This window comes from Falco punctatus (assembly GCF_963210335.1).
Source record: "Falco punctatus genome assembly, chromosome: 5".
NCBI classification, from domain to species: domain Eukaryota; kingdom Metazoa; phylum Chordata; class Aves; order Falconiformes; family Falconidae; genus Falco; species Falco punctatus.
In genome coordinates this window covers 70,869,028-70,885,394 of record NC_137584.1, presented here as the reverse complement: position 1 = coordinate 70,885,394, position 16,367 = coordinate 70,869,028, and the positions used below count along the sequence as shown (strand labels likewise).

At 36.9% G+C, this 16,367-nt stretch overlaps 1 long non-coding RNA gene across 1 annotated transcript in view; it reads left to right on the top strand.

Annotated features, from left to right (window-relative positions):
* Window positions 1-16,367, top strand: part of LOC308065099 — a 36,003-nt gene that overhangs the window by 15,269 nt on the left and 4,367 nt on the right. Inside the window, exon 1 of the long non-coding RNA XR_013928660.1 lies at window positions 1-16,367. This exon is cut by the window's left edge and continues 15,269 nt beyond it. This is a non-coding gene — a long non-coding RNA (uncharacterized lncRNA).

Sequence of the window (16,367 nt, the reverse complement as noted above, 5' to 3'; positions counted from 1 at the left end):
CATAGATGCCCAGACTGTGCCTCAAGTCAGAATTTGCTACCATCGGGTCTTCATTTATCCAAATACATTCCAAGACCAAGAACAGCTGAAAATTATAATTAAATAAGGTAAACTAATATCTCTTAATTCAAAAAGAGTGTAATCAATAAATAAAATGAAGAGCTAAACTAAATATTACTCTGTGTGAAGAGACAAAGTCTCCAAGTTTTCCTGGTAATGTCATATTGTTGCACAAATTTAGCTGTTTTATTTATAATAACAGAAAATGTTTTCCTAAATTATGAATGAATTAAAAAAATAAAATGCCATTATTATCTGCTTTGCCATCTTAGAATGGGGCTGTGTCTTAATACAAGAAAAAAAAGCATTATGTTTTAGTGATGGCAGCTTCTACGTTACATCTATGTTGTTTTCACTAAGATTCTGTGTTAAAAGGTTTTTTGGTTTTTTCAATGACAATATTTAATATTAAGCAATAGCTTTCTTACCCATCATGTAGAAGGCCAGGTATGTTTTAATTTCTGATTGTGACACAATTCTTTGAATTAGAATTGTACCAACATATAACAACAATGTGAAATAATCAAAACAGTCAAATAACCTTACTTCCAAAGCTCCATTTTTAGTAAACAAAAATAGGTAGTGCAAAACCTTTCATATATTTGCAAATAAAACATAAAAGCACTTCTTCCTCTAATATTTGTAATGTCTCTTATATGTACTGCTATCGTTTCCCTAAAATTATGTTTAAATGAAGGTGTGAAATGCAACCAGAATCTGCAATTTAGCTTCAAGTAAATCAGAATATTCAGTGTAAAGATTTAAGGTGCAGCTGTTTCTGCCATTCATTTGGGTAATCACTGTACATAAATTTATACACCATGAAAAGCTTTATTCATGTTCATATGGTGTGAAAATTGAAAGAAAAACTCTAAATTAATTACCTTTTTAAACAAAGGAATTTAGATTTATCACATGCAGCAAGGGAATTTGTTCACATATTACAAAGCTTCTGTGAAATACAGAAATGAAATATGAGTTAGGAAAAAGGGTTTACGCTCTGCAGAGACTTTAAGATGTGAAAAACAAATTAGCTGCCCCTGACTTCAATCAACATGTTCTTATGAGTTTGGGTAAAGCCTACCTGCAGCAGCAGCCTGGTGCCCTGCGGAAGGTCCAGAGGAACATGGAGCGGCACAAGCCTTTGTCTAGAACCACCTGAGACATTTCCACCCCCTCCAGCAACTCTTAGAATATGGATTTCAGCTGCTGAGGTAATGCATTATTAGTTTTCCTTCACACTTTACTAATAAATGTCAGTCTAAATCCATTATATAGCAATATGTCTTTCTGAATACAATAAAAAGAACTTGCTCTCTTCTGCTAGGAAGTGTTATTTTCTCCCACATGAAGTAAGTTGGTGGGTTATGTAGAAATGCATTGCTGTGTTGATTTCTGTGAATGTTTCCATTATTTCTCATTATGAACTTCAGGTTCCTTACTGCATATGCTTGATTATGTCCCTGTATACTACCAGTTATTTATTCAGGTGGTGTTTGCCAGCATGCATCCACCTTTAATTTACACTTAGAAAAAGAAACATAGGTTGATGAAATAATTTGCAGACTGAAATTGATCTCCATGAAAAAAAAAAAACTCCATGTCTTCTGCCATAAGAAAGCTATGCCATAAGAAGACAGTCACCCAAATACAGAGGGTGAAAAGGTTGGGTTTGGTTTTTTTTCATTTCTTTCAAACACAGCCATGCAAAATTGTTTGCTTCACAAAGAATAAAAATGACCAGAGGATACAATTCAGGGGAGGAACATATTTTAAGACAATTCTTCAACACTGTTGTTTCAGCATGCTAACAAAATCAATGCTAACAAAAATCACCTTCTTTTAATCTGTTATTCTTCTGTTCCATTGAAGTACCTCGAGATCAATATGTATTGATTTGCTCCCTAATTATATTAATTTTACTTTAGAAATTAGGGAGGCCATAATGAGAATGTGAAGTTACTTGAAGACAGTACATTATAGGTAGTCTAATTTGGCAGGAGTCTGTGCATGAGATTAATTCATTAAAAGCAGACAATTACCATACAAACAGAGGAGATAAATATGATTTTTCTCCTTTAATTTACATTTTATATATTCCTTTATAATTTTTAAAAACTTAAATGAATTTAAAGCTTAACTATACTTTTAATGTATATCCATTCTATTCCTAGGGAATATAATTGCATTTAATTTTAACCTTTAGCTTTGTCTTTTACACAGAGCATTTTAGAAAATGATATTGTGGCATCTAGATATGAGACATTTTATGTGGCATTTTAATTAAGAGAAATAATGAAATTCTAATACTTTAAACATTCTAACTATTCTTGCCACTAAACCTTTCTCCACTTACAGATAGTAAGATGCTCAGCTGATAGATAATGATACAGGAAATGAAGGTTGACCTGTCTTGGCTGAGGACCTGGTTCATAAATTTAGATCAGACACAAATGACTATCTAAAAAGATAGTAGAAATCATTATTTTAATTGCATAGCCACATATTTTATCAATGCAAATGAATGCTTGATTATATGATTTCTTTGAAGAACTTTGTGGTTTCATGAGGTTAAAATGGTCTGCCTTATTGTTAGGATGATTCTGTCCTTGTCCTTTTTGCACTATACCCCAGCATAATCTGGAGAATTTGAAGTCTACATGAGATACTTGATTCTTTGTTGCTTTACAGCTGTAGGATTTGGAGTATCTCCAGTGAAATATCACAAAAGTAATCACACTTGTGTAATTTAGTGTCTGTAAAGAGAGAATCAGACCCAAGAGATCTTTAAAAGAAAACTTACTGTGATTTTAAGCCATTTGTAATTCTCTTTACAGCTTAACAAGAAATTCTTTAGCTAACTGAAGACTACCTTTTTCCAGAGAAGACAGATGTTGTAATTAACGTTTTGGGAAGTTAGAAATCTGACAAACATTTTTTTTTAAAAAAAGGAAAAAAGAAAACAAAGCACTATGAAACTAGAAAAAATAATTGAAAATGTGTACTGCTTCTTGACATCCATAAATTATTGTGTATGTAATGCTGTGTGTTGATAATGGTTCTTGCCATAGATAATACACTCATGAAAAAGGTTCAGTCCAGTTGATTTCCTTCCTTAATTACCTTCGTAACTCTTTTTAAATATAATAAAATTATGTTTGATGGTTTCTCTGTTCAAGAGCATTCAGGTAATTAGTTGCAGCTACCTAATGTGGACCTTAGGATAAACCCATGAAAAATACAAGTCTTGGACAAGTGGAAGCAGTCTCTTAAGTAGGAAACTCTGAAGCTGATGTCCAGTTTCAAATATGTATATTCTCAAACAGCTGATACTGAAAGCCATACTTGTTGTCAAACCCTGGCCCTCTGCTGCCAAAACTCAGTGCAAAATATTTTGCTAAAAGGAAAGACATTTGGCTCTCAAGTAAACTTTGGTGGTTCTTTACCTCAAGCTGAGCTATCCTTCGGTATGGGTCCCAGTCATGGTTGCTCTCAACAAGGTAGATATTAGCTGCCATGAACCTGGACTAGATTTACTGGCTTCCTTGGGTGTCCACAGCACAGACATTGGTGCTAAAGCATAACAGAAACAGCTCAAGAGATTAGGCTACCAGTTCTGGTGAAGCAGTACTTTGCTGCAATTTCTCTGCATGCTGCAAGCTCCAGGAAGCAACAAAGATGAGTTTAAAAGCAGTTTTAGCAACATCTGGTGCCTTCTTAAATCCAAGCTGCCTTTCTCTGCCAGCAATAATTATCTGCTTCATGGAAAAACATAACCAATATGAAGAATCGTCATTCATATTGCAAGCAGATTGCAAGACAGATAACACATCATGATAATGATGATGATGATAATGATATATAAACGTTATACATACTGCATTCCTATTACATTGCTGCACTGAATACAGCACTGCAGAGCATAAAGGAGCCTCCTTACAGAAGTGTTCAGCAAACACCAAGGGTGAGATTTTTCAAAAGCGATCAACATCTATTTGTCATAGGCTTTTCTACTGTTGCCCATGACTGTAACCACCGAACACGTGCTGCAGCAGTGGAATGCTTCCACTGTATCTGGGTGCAATTTGAGAACAATGGGAACTGTCATCCCATTAAGCTTTTACTCCTTTTTTTCTTCCTCCCCAGTCTCACTAAGAGACTGAGGGTATATCTTAGCTTGATAGGCTGCAGTAGTAACATGAGGATTGCTGTTAAATAGGAAACAGGGTAAGTTAGCTTGTGCAAACACTTGGGCTGCGGTGCCAGGAGGATGCAGGTTAGTTAATGTAGAGCTGATCTAGGTGTGCCTGCAGTCTCCAAGCCTGAACTGCAGCATTATTTTGTGTTCCCTGTCAGGGCTCATCCTTATCATAGCTATTTTGTACAAAACTCTTCTGTTCCTATGTGCTTACTCCTAGGGTACTCAGAGTGCAAGTGCTATGAGCAGTGTGTTTTCTACTGTCTGGACTATTCACCCAGATCTGCAGTCAGAACGTAGGATTTTTCAAACACTGAGTGACCTCTGGTCCCTTCTGCTTAGTGCTACCCCTACAAACCAATGACGACTGGTAAAATCTCCCTTCATTCGAAAGATAAGAGGCAGACCCTGCTAACGTCCCTCAGATTTGCTCCCAGGAATAGCTTCTCCTAAAAGTACAGTTCCAGTAACGTGACTGTGACTTGCTCACACTCAAACTAAGCTAAATTGAATGATATTTACATTAATAACTATGTAGTTACTTACAAAGCACTGAGAAAAGTATGTGCAGAAGGGCTATTGTTCTGATTTTGTATCTACTGTATTTACCCATTACCTTCTGAAACATAAACTAATTCAGGTTGGGAAGGACCTCCAGATGTCACCTGGTCCAACCTCCTGCACCAGTGTACCTTGTTATGTTTTCTGTTTTCTCATTATGAACCTCAAGTTCCTTACTGCGTATGCTTGATTATGTCCCTGTATATTACCAGTTATTCATTCAAGTGGTGTTTGCCAGCATGCATCCACCTTTAATTTACACTTAGAAAAAGAAACATAGGTTGATGAAATAATTTTCAAACTGAAATTGATGTTGGTTTTTTTTTTACATGTCGTTACATGACATTTCATGTCAAACATCAAGCAGTGTGAAGAAAGTGGGTCAGTCTGGATGGCAATTCTGAGTAGGAAAACTTCGGGTCTCTGTTTCTTTCAGCCATCTACATGATTGGGAAACCATTTCAAAAGAAAAAAGAGGGAACTCATTACAATGCCCTGCATATTTTTTTCCGATAAAACCAAACTAGTTTCAAATAAGGTAAGCCAAGTTTTATGAGGATTTGTTCCTCATTTCTAATTTATGGTGTCTAGTTAGTCAGTTGGAGTCGATAAATCAGAGCTAGCTGCCAGTATTTGCTAGTCATATCATACAAGCTATGTGTTTAGTAACTTCTCGAAGGATATTAAGTATAATGTAACTGGAAATGAGTTAAATACTGGCTTACCTTCAATTTCAGAAGCCTAGAATAGCTAGATTTTTACTACACATTTCATAATTTTTGTGTGGGAAGGAATGAGCAAAAAAAAAGTTCAGCGAACACATGAAATTTTCAAAACTTCACCTGGGGCATCTCAAAATAGCAACATGATATATCTTTCGTGATTATGGTTTGGCTGCCACAAGGATATTACCTATACTGTAACAATAGTCTAAAAAGTAATTGGCATTTGATATTTGGAATTACACCTCAGTTCTGAAAGAAGCCGGTCACTCTATCTGTGTTGAAAGCAGCCATAGATTTGGAGTTTCAGGGGTGACTGTTCCTTATAAGCACCCACATCTGCATTCTACACATTCCCTCACAGTAAGCATCAGCATGTTTTCAAGCCATTTTTTTACAAGATAAGGTGTGAAAGTTGTTTGACATGTTTGTCAATATTACATCTCCTGAAAAACATACTGAAACAGGGGACAAAAGTAATAAACACAGGAATGTCTGGAAAAGCCACCTGCAGCTGAGTGTGAAGAAGCCAAGTAGACAATGGCACAATATAAAAACAGCTGAAAGCACTTCATTAATTAGCTTGTGACAATTAAAGCAGTCATGTGAGCAGCTTCATATTCTTTCTTTTCTAGCAGGACTAGGTCTTGCTCAAATACACTGTCAAAAAAATACATAAGCCCTTTTGCTTGAGATAAGACTTTAAGAACGCTGTATCTTCCCCAACAGTCAAGTTTTTTAATGGCAGAACACTGCAACTCTGGGACTTCAGAAGGTCATGGATGATTTGCTCCCTGAATGAGGCACATTTTCAGTACTTAATACAGCTGGTTTCATTTGCTGATTTGATCACTTAAGTCCAACATATGCTAACATATCAGAGAGGTCTTTTTGCAGTATGAAGCACAAAGCCATCTGGAGTTTGAATTTATAGCTGGCAGTGTAACATATACGTTACACTGGATTGTGAGGTTCAATCCTCAGACTCTGTTTTAAGACTGCTATCGAGATGTACTACTGAGAGGTGTTAGTGATGTGGGTTTGGAGACCCAGGTCTCTATGGGACAAAAAGTTTCTAAGCTATCTGCTAATCTCATGTATGAAACTAAACAGTTACCTCTCCAGAACACTTTGCCTGGACACTTCTGGTCTACTTGAGTGCCAGTCTGGAGACCTGTTGGACTCTTCACCAAGGGCCTGATTCGATATTGCCTGCCAATTTGTTTAATCTCCACCCATGCAGTGTAAGCAATTTCTGAAACAAAGAGGTTTCTGAAATAAAAATCGGGCTTTCACAGTCTGACAACAGTTAGAAAGGCTGCTTTTAATTTTTAACATGCAGATAGCATGCACATTTCTTGGAAGCAGATCTATTGAGAGAAATCATGCTCTTTCACCTCCAAACTAATAGTTCATTCCCTTACATTTATCCACAACCATCAGAGCACATTTTTCTCTTGGTATAAAAAATGTCATTCTGTTTTTGAGAGTTCGTAACTAGCAAAATTCTGGCTCTGAGTCCCTATCCCTCCATGTACTGCCCTGAGCGAGACAAAGCTGAGGTATTTCAGTTGCTCTTTGTGCTCCTCTCTGTACAAACTAATGCCACTGGAAGATCCCTGATTATGGAGCTTGTCCAGGTGAAAACTAAAACAAAATAAAATTTAACTCCCACTTCCTCAGTTCCTGGGGCAACAGTACATAAAACTGTCTAAGATAAAATACACAAACTGTTCAGGAAATAGGAACATAAACCCAGTCTAACACCTCATAGCTGTAACAAATAGGCTACAGACACATAGACTCACTTGTTCCATCCTCTTCTTCCCACCTGAAGGCCCTTGCACTCTTGTCTCTGCTGATGCTCAGCTTTAAGAGTAATGGTGAAGCACCCCCCAGTCCACACGACTCTGAATCCTGACAGGTAAAGCATTTGAGATGTGGCTTTAAAGCTGTTTAAACTGGGGCTGGAGCGGTTAACACAGATATCACTCCTGCATGAATCCTGTCAGTAAGCTGTCATGCAAAAGGCAGGCACTAACTTCTCTTTCCACTGCCTTTCCAATACAACAGCATGCAAGTCATTTATAAGGCTTGTGCTTCTGTCCAAGGTGTACTCAGGGTTGCCAGCAAACCTTCATGGATTTGTACGTAGGCTCTCCCCCCACCAGCACAGACATAGCGGGCTTCCTAACCCCGTGCCTCCTGTGCACAGCATGCAATCACGTGTAGCTGTGTCTGGGTGCAGAGCAAGAAATGAGAAGTGAAGAGTTTTTAAAGACATACAGCTTCCTCCATCGCTGGACTCTGTGAGTGCTCCTAGGCAATCCCATCACAAAAAATGAAACCAGAATAGCCAAAATCTCTGCTGGGAGTTGTCTGAAATAACCAAAATAACCTGCTTGACTTTGCTGCGACACATGCTGGATGAGTTCCTCAGGCAGCTACAGCTGACAGGCAATTAGGAAATTGTTCCTTGCCATTTCACAAGCTGTCAGTTAATGGCTCCCAGCTGAAGCACAGACAGCGCCTAGGGGAGTGCTAACCCGGTTTCACCGAAGACTGCTGAAGGAGCAAAGCTGAAGACAGGAGCTCACTCAGAGACAGGCAGGAAAGCAGTAAAGTTACTGTTAAGAAACAGTGGCTCCCTGCTCTGATACCTAAGACATCTGATTGGGCTTGTGTCCGCTGCCAGCAGCGGTTTGCAGGGGGACAGGCTGGGGGAGATGCACGAATGCAGTTAGTTCAGCTGGAAGCCATTAGTGTACAGCTGAGAGGCAGCAAGGAGCAGCTTCCTAAACTGCTTCCCAGCAATACCTCTATGAGCATTTCCTTTTCAAGGCAGAGTCAAGCTGATAACATAAGACTAAAACTCAAATTGAACTTGCCTCATGCCAAAATCAAATAAGCAGGTTGGAAGTGCTCATATGTTTGGGAATAAGTAAGAAGTAGTTTATGGACCTGTTTTCTATCATCCCTCTGCTGTTTGGTCCTGTCTCCCACCTAAGACCATGTAACTGATTTTGAGGATGCATGCGGTCCCTTTGGAAGCAAAATCAAACAGATGAAGACTGAAAGCCACGACTCAGTGATTTAAATTTACATCTAACTTTGCTCTGAAACGGAGCAGAACAGCTCTCTCAGAAACCAGTAATATAAAACTGAGAAATAATAAAGACCAACCTGTCATATGTTAGTCTCAAAACCAACACAAAAGTCCCCTCCATCTGCACATTACAGTTAAAGTGGTTAAGCCTGGTTTCAGAGCTTGAGCACTTGCATGTTTCCTCTAGACTGCCTTCTGCACTGTGGTCCAGAAGCATTTTTGTTTTGGGTGATGACGATGGCATACTGAAAGAATAAGCTTAATGATTTACTGATGTGGTCAATTAGACCAAACAGACTGCCAGGCAACTGTCCTTCAAGATTTCTTGCAGGGATTCTTGGTGTAGGTGGTTTTGTTTCTGAGCATGCTCCCTGCTGTGATACTCATCTTCCAGCCTTAAGTTTTTCTGTTTGCTATGTAAGGATGGAAGGCACTTACTGCAGCCTTGTGGGATCTACTCCTAATAGCAAAAGTTATGTGATGATGCTGAGTGGCTTTTGAGACTTGGGCAGAAATTACTCTGCTAACTTCTCAAAACATGTATTTTGTCTGAATGACAGCTGACATGTTCAACACCACCTCGTAGATTGTTTCAACTTTTTTTTTCTTTTAAGAGTACTGTAAATCAAACACTATGAGTTTGAGTCCTGTAACATGTTCACAAATGTAAGAAATATAAAATCCTTTTTAGGTTCTATATTGGTCTTCTTGACAGATAGGTGTTTAGGACAATTTTAATATATTAAACTCAAACATATTAGAAAACTGCTTCTCCTATTTGCTTGATTGGAATTATTATTTCAGTGATGTTCACTTTTACTATATGAATATATATAATACTTTGATCAAACGTTCCTAAATTATAAGACAAAAAGCTCATTTATTTTAGGGAGGATTTTAGGACAGTTCGTCAGTCACAGCACATTTCAGTTATAGCACAAGTATACTTTCAAATGAACTGCACAATAACAAAATTGTTATTTCTTGCTTTTATGGTATCAGTTGCATGCCTAGAACATTGCAGATGAATATCAAGTTGGCGTACCAGTGTTTAATTAATTAATTAGTTTACTTGGTCAACAACTGGATTTTCAGTCCTGTTTCTGAATCCTGTAATAACAGTATAAAAATATGAGTACAACCTTTATCTACTTCACTAGCAAATTTAAGGCTCGTGAATCTTAACACTGAATTAACATGAATCAAACATAATTATTTTCCTCTGGGATTTTTTTCTTTCCCTGAAATGTTGTGTGAACTACTAAAAAGATTTATACAATAAAACTTATTCCAAACTGGCCTTTGATCTGAAATGCCAGCTTCAAGACCTAAGTTTAAGTTCCTTTATTAGAAGCTAATAGATGTTCAGTATTCCTGTTATGAAAAAAAGAAGAAAATTCAGCTATAGGTTTTTTGCTTACTGTGATTCCTTAGAAACTATGTGCATTATTCTATTTATTTAAGCATCTCATATGAACCTAAAATATTTTTTGTTTCAAAAAGAATTTTACCAAGCTCAATATCTTTTCAGTTTAGTTAGCATTTTACATTTTTCTGTTAATGTTTCTGTCAGTACTTCTTGAGGCAGTTGTTCTACTTCAGGAAACTTTTCTTTATAGTATATTGAAATGTCTCCTAGTGGCTGGTTCTACAGTATTCTTCTTTCAGCCAGATGCATATATGTTATTACATATTTTGGTAAAAAAAAATTGGTTAAAATTATTTGGTTAAAATTAGGAAGGTAGTTATGCCTAACAGCTGTTATAAAATGTATAAAGATTAATGAAAGACCCCATTCATTCTTGGTGTATCTACCCTGATTATATTCTCATACATAAAACTATGCTACAGTTTTAGAAATATAAATCTAATTTTACCAAATTCTACATCTGTATAAATACACTGAATTTTGGCATGAACAATTTAATATCTGTTTGGTATTTTTCACACTTAGATGAAAAAGTAGTTTTAGTAAATTCAAACGTATTGGGGAATTTAATTTAAGTCATGTCTTACAAATAGTTTTAATCAAAAAGGAACAATTAGAAGCATCAAGTATTTTTAAACTCTTTTGGAATTGGTATTAAGGCTCAAATTTGGCAATTTAAAGACTGACAGAGGAAGAGGCAGTTGCTCCACATATGCAGATGAGGTAGCCCGGTGATGGGTACACACATGCAAAGGACTGAAGATCAATCCCTCCTTTCTTTTTTTAGATTATGAATTTAAGCCCAGGACATCCAGGCTGCAAGGCTTTTTCATTATAAACATGTAGTATTGGAATTATTTTTATTCATTATTCAGATCTTTAAATAAAATTTTAATACTGGAAAACTTGCTTCAGAACTCCTTTTAAGGATATTTATATAAATTTTTCAATCTTCAAAGACTAGCAGTAAAAATTAAGTTCAGAGGGTTTTGTTTTTCTTTCTCATTTACATGCAACGACAAATTCAGAAGAAGCAGTAAACTTATTGCGACTTCCTTTTCTATATCTGGAATGTTTCTAGGTCATAAGAAATCAGCTCATAACCTCTGGCTTCCATTTTGTGAAAACAAATAACAGGATTGGAAATAACCTCAGAGCGCTATGAATCTTCTGAGGTAGAATATCAATAGCAGTACTCAATCAATATTTCAATTATCATCAGAATTTTCTCAGTATTTCTAAGCCATTTTTCAATCAAATATTGTGAAAATAAATAGAGTAGCTCAGGGATTATGGTATATTGTGAGATGCAGGTGGAAATGAACACTCTGGTCCTGCAGCTCCACTGTATGAAATCACATGTGCCTTCACCATCACTTGATTCAGTGCCCGAGCTGAAGCACAGCCTGAGCAGTGCAAATCCCAGTTCCAGATTGTCATCTCCTGGTGACACCAACCAAGGTACCAGCTGGCACCGCTGGATGGCCTGGGATTTCTTTGGTGAGCTAGAACATCACCAAGACATACAGAAGCCAGGCTGGAAAGCAGAAGCTAAAAGCTGAGAGAAAGATGGGCTTTTTTAATAATCCCATCAGCTTAATTGACCTGGGGGGGAAGGGGAACACCGAAGCAAACAAGGAGCCCTCAGAAAGATGCAGTTGAAGGAAAGCTGAAGAAAAAAATGCTTTGTTGTTTTCAGCAGGTAGTTTCTGTTCTCCTCTCCACTCCATGAGATGAGCTGTTTAAGCACAATTGTGTCAAGGACACCGGACACTCAGGCTCAGGTGGTACCTCACCCAGCCAGGAAGCCATCACTCAGGTGTTGGTACATGCAGCGATTTGGTGGATTTCTTGCATGCAGAGCTTTAGTAATTCTGAAAAGGACTTAAGAAACCTATGCAAAGTTGGGAATAGACTACAGTGTCATTCTTACTAAGTGCATCAAGAGCAGAAATTTCTCATTGATGCAACAGAGGGACAATGTGATCCTGTCTGGGGTAGATAGCAAAATGATCAAGAATTAAACACTTTCAGATCTCCCCAAATGTTAATTAAAACAAGGACATGAAGGTCTTGTTTTCAAAACTATACACAAAGAAGTAATAAACAGACTGAAAAGTATGAAAACAACACATCCCTGCATGACAGAGTTGTTAAATCAAACTCTGCAGGGGAAAGGGTTTGCCCTTTGAGTACTGTGTAGATATTAGGCAGCAGTGGGGACACAGAAGATGTATTTTATTTAACAGTACTGATAAATGAAACCAAATGCAGCTTGTTACCACTGACGCTGGGATGAATCATTCTGAAATACAATATCTTAACAACTCCAAGTCAAACCTTTAGCAATCCAACAATGCTGTTAAACAATGGTCTGTTTATATACCCATTCAGCTCTTCTGTTCTTACTCATGGACAGCATGGTACATGAAGTCTGGATAGAGTCCTATGAATACATCATACTCTTACTGTAAAGGAAATAAAAGAATCTCTAGATTTGCAAGGTCATCTCTGTCAATACAATGATTCCCTCAAACGGTTCTGTGCTAGAACCTGTTATCTGTAAAGGCAAAAATTACTGTTACTGAAGTCAAGTGCTTGTGTTTGAATATGTTGTTGAAGGAAGAATATAATCATGCACTGAAGTCATGCATAATGGCCAACGTGTTACGTAACCCCTCTTCTCCACTCTTATTAAAAAAAAAATTAAAGAAAAAAAAGAAAATGGGACAATGTAGAAATCTTTTCCCCTAATAAAATGGACAAAGTATGATTCTTTCAAATGAAAACAAGATGAGTTTGCAAAAAAAAAAGAGGTTATTTGTTGCTTGTAGATTGTTCCAAATTAATATCTTCCTCATCCTGTATAGCTTTGAGTTTTGCCATTGTGTGAACACCACCAATCACGTGGGTTGGATTATTCCTTCCAGAGTAATGCTGAAACTTTGCCAAAATTGCCTCTGCATTCTTGTGAAGCTGGCAAGATTTGGTTTGTGTTTATTCATACAAACTCTATTCACTGAGGTCCGATCCACTAATGGCAGCTATGATACTGGTTGTGCTTCAAGGAATAACAGCTCTTCCTTAGAGATAATATACCTCCGTTTCTGGACTGCCATCAGCAATTTCTTTTAGTCAATAACAAGTTGTTAGGAAAACAGAAATACAAAAATAAAATAAATTTTTCATTGGGTAAATGATTTAGATGTCCATAATAAAACCCCCATAGAGCTCTCTACAAGTACAAACCAATACAGTTTTGTCAGTCTTTCACCTGGCAATTTTAAAGGGAATGAAGAGAGTGACAAACCTACAGGTTCCAAGGATTTTGCTAATTCTTGCTGATAAATTTTATGTTTTCCTTGGTTAAAACTACTGTTTATTAATAAAACAGATTAATTATATCATCTTGGTAAAAAAAAAAAAAAAACAGCAGCTTTGGTGTCAAAATTACAACAGTAAGAGAGAATGTTGAGTTTGCTGTATGCACTATTAAATTGAGTACTCATTATAGAGAAGAAGCACATATTCCTGCTGGGTCTGGCCAATTATTAAAGACCTAATTTAAAATGTGGAACCTGTTGGTGGCAGAAATTATTTGCAAAAGTTACTTTCATTACACAGCAACAGCAAAGGATTGCAGTTGCTGATGTCATATCAGACCTTTCTGTGGAGGGTCCTAGGTGCTTACTTGTATTTATAGTAAAGTATCAGTGGCTAAGCTTTTGCTCTTAGCCTAGGAAAATGTCTTTGCCACATTTACATTTTATGTAACATTTAAAAATACATTTAAGCAGAGATTCTACAATATAATGGAACTAACATTTTTTTTAAAGAGGAGAACATTTAATGAATATACTTGATCTGAAAATGGGCATATTACATGTTGCATTTCACTTTATTTAAAGAAAAAATAAATCTGAAATCTCTCTCTGTTCTTACTCTACAGCCTCCTTAGTCTATTTCAGGTGTTACTTCCTTTGTAGGCAAAGTTAAAAGCATATTTTTTTATCCAAAGGAAAAAATAATTTCTGCATGTCCTGGCTTGCATGCATTTACTGTAGTCCATTATCAAGTTTGCGCCCCACAACATTGTAGACAGTCAACCATCAGATATCACCAACTCTTCAAGCAGAAGAGTCTCAGATACACATGAAGGACCTCTTCTGTGTTCCTCAAGACACTGGTCTCAGTGATGAAAATGACATGCAAGGGAAAGGAGTGGGAATGGAAAGACAGATGCTGATGGGGAGCTTTTGCCACACACTCGGTCATCTTATAATTCTGACCATTCAGTATAAAACAGACAACAGGGATGATTGCTATTGTTTTACTGATTAGCCATTCTCTCCCTTTTTTCCCAAAAGGCACCCTGACCAACTCTACTTAGTAAATATTGACACCTGTAAACCAAGCTGGCTGATGCCTTTGGCTCTTCAGATCTCTTCCCATCTGTTGCCTGGGAATTTTAAGTGAAGTATTTTGGACACTTGCTCTCTTTTCATTGAAAACTGTAAAAAAAAAAAAAAAAAAATCCCGAAAAACAACTCACTATCCAAAAGCTAATCCTAGAGCCACATGGCTCTAGAGAGGCCTGTAGTAACTAAAGGGAAAACACAGCATATGTAAAATGCATATCCCACTGCCCTCTTCTGACTACTCTTCTTTAGTTAACAGCATGCCAGGGTAATCTGCTTAGTTACCAAGTGGAGCTTTCTTCCCTTTTCCCCATGAGATCACCCTGACCACGATCAAAGTCCAAACACATTCTCGGCTAACTCTATTGTTCCCAAGAGTGGGATTAATGACTAATTATGTCAGGTCACTCATCCAGATGGCCTCTCAGATGTTCCTTTGTCATTGCCTGACCTTCCATATGCCCCTTTGACCTTGAGGTTTATTTCCATGGCAACATGAAGCCTCAGTTTCCTTGTTGAGATTGCCAAGAAGTGGCCAAAAGGGGGGATATGGGATAATCTACCCACACTTTGTATTCTGCTTCCATCTCATGCCTTGTTAAATCCAATGAATAGATAAAAAATGCTATCTGATCCCAGCTGAGTGATGACCATGGTCATGATTCTATGTTACATGCTATGTTTTTTAAATTAGCAGACAGCTTTGTACATGGAAACGTGCATTTAATTTGAAGAACATCAATCGCCATAATGTGATCTTTTTATCTCATTAATGTTAAGCAAGGGTAATAGAATGGAATTACAAAATATCACTGTGAAAGGAATACAATTCAGAGAATTATAGATATCCCCTATTAAAGCCCTAGAGATGTTTAGATAAGTCTACTTGTTCAGTTTCATAAATTAAAGATTCTTTTACCTTTCCTGAGGTTTAAATTTAGCCTTGGATGTTGATCTTATTCTGAAGAAGGATTTTAATGTGGTTAATGCAATGAAGAATTTTTCTAAAACAACCAAATAAGTAAATAAAAAAATAAAAGGCTAGTGACCGATGAACTCAATTAAAAAGGTCGAATGGTATTTCCATGAGTAGAACTGTATTTTGTTTTAGCATTTTAAAATTAATTTTGGACAAGATCTGAATTTAGTACCATGTGCTGTCAACTGTAGCAAAACTGGTTAACCCTCTTACTACCTGGCCATAAAATGAAATTATAATCTGCTCCTTTTCCCAAATTTCCTTAGACATTGTTCATTAATTGCTTAAAAAAATTATATGTGCAAAAGTGAACATCAGGTTTACTACTCACTGTCCTAAAACAGCAACTTACGGGAGTGGTATCACTACTTATGACACATCCCTAATTTTAACAACAGATTCTGTTTGTTTTTTTAAAGGAACCACTATGTGAATTAAATAGGACATGGCATATACCAGCTGATTTGAAGGGTCATACCAGCCATATTTTTTCCCAGTTTTGAAGGATGTCAATGCATGCTATTTTATAAACTGCTTTGCAAAAGCATTCCTGAAATGTTACTTGGTCTTAGTGCAAATTCTTGTAAGAACCAGAAACATCTATAAAGCAAAACAGAATATAATGCAGCACTCTCAAACTGCTTATTTGTTCTTCACTCCTAGTCTTTTGCAATGGGCACTGGAAGTATGTCAGTGAAAGTTATCTCTATGTATTGCATAAGATTCTATAAAAACTACACTGAAATAATAGTATGGCTTTTAAAGATAAATGCAGACAGGTTCAGAAATAAATGTGTCATTTTCCTGCTTCTAGCTCTGCCCTCTGCATATACGTGTTATCCGCCAGTCTTCATTCACATTACAATTTCAGTTTTGTGGTGGTATAGCTTCAGC